Raw genomic sequence first — 1394 nt, 5'->3', positions numbered from 1 at the left:
ACACACACACCCCAACCCCCAAAGCATCCCACCTGAGATTTTCCTCCTCTCCCCCTCTCAAATCCTTCCCTAAATCTTCCAAATTTGAAGATTTTGTCTGTGGATTTCAAACTCAAACCCTCCCTCAAGGTAATCTTCTGCGATCCCCTTTATTTGATCCAAGTAATGTTAACAAATTGCTCAGTTGTTGCTTGTTTGGGGAAACCCTGGTTTTGTATGGATCTAGAGATTTGCATGGAGATGTGAGATGTTTGTTTGACAATTTCCTATGATTAGGCTTGTTAGTATGTTAGGGTTATTCTTATGTTGGAGCTAGGGTTAGGGTTAGGGTTGTTGTTTCATATATATGTTAGGGTTTGTATTCCATGTTAATCCTTGGATTAGTAATCATGGAAGAAATGTTATGTTGTGTTGTTTGAATGCTTATGGGGATGGGAAGAATATGTGTGTTTGTTCATCATGGGGACAAAGACGCCTTCTTGAAAGGCAATATTGAACCGGACCCGGATGAGCTTGACATGGTGTTTGATAATAGTCCTAGCTATGCGGCGCTCTTGCAATAAGTGAGGAAAGATTTGAATTGGATGGACCCTAGTGATATCGTTGAGTTGGAGGGAAGGCATAATGTTGATTTTGGAATGCACATCCGTTGAAAGACAATGTGTGTCAACTCAAGAAGTGAGGCCAACATTGAGCCCGTTTCCAAACAACCAAAATGAAGCTTTGCAAGAGAAGAGTGATGAGTATGCGAACGAAATGTGAGGAGGCACAGAACAAGCGTCTAATGGCTAGGCGCTGCACATTACATGTGTGGCGCCTAGCTCTGAGGCGCTGCACTGTTGGGTGCCGGCCCAGGGACTGCCACGCTGGACAGAGATGCAACGCCAGAGCTAGGCGCTGCACCGTAGGATGGGGCGCGTGCGTATCAGGCGCCACTCAAAAAGATCAGCCATGTGAAAATAGTTTTAGGGGCAGTTCATTTTGTGAATTGATTGCGTCCATAGGTCAAAATTGTCAAATTTACCCCGTGCATGACTACGTGCGTGTTCATAAGCCTATGTGTAAACATGTTCGAGAGTTTTCTATCGTTGTGTGTGAAGGAAATATGCCCTAGAGGCAATAATAAAGTTATTATTTATTTCCTTATTTCATAATAAATGTTTGTTATTCATGCTAGAATTGTATTAACCGGAAACATGATACATGTGTGAATACATAGACAAACAGAGTGTCACTAGTATGCCTCTACTTGACTAGCTCGTTAATCAAAGATGGTTATGTTTCCTAGCCATAGACATGAGTTGTCATTTTATTAATGGGATCACATCATTAGGAGAATGATGTGATTGACTTGACCCATTCCGTTAGCTTAGCACTTGATCGTTTAGTATGTT

The sequence above is a fragment of the Triticum dicoccoides genome, chromosome 3A (assembly GCF_002162155.2).
Source record: "Triticum dicoccoides isolate Atlit2015 ecotype Zavitan chromosome 3A, WEW_v2.0, whole genome shotgun sequence".
Lineage (NCBI taxonomy): Eukaryota > Viridiplantae > Streptophyta > Magnoliopsida > Poales > Poaceae > Triticum > Triticum dicoccoides.
This window is presented reverse-complemented; position numbering follows the sequence as displayed.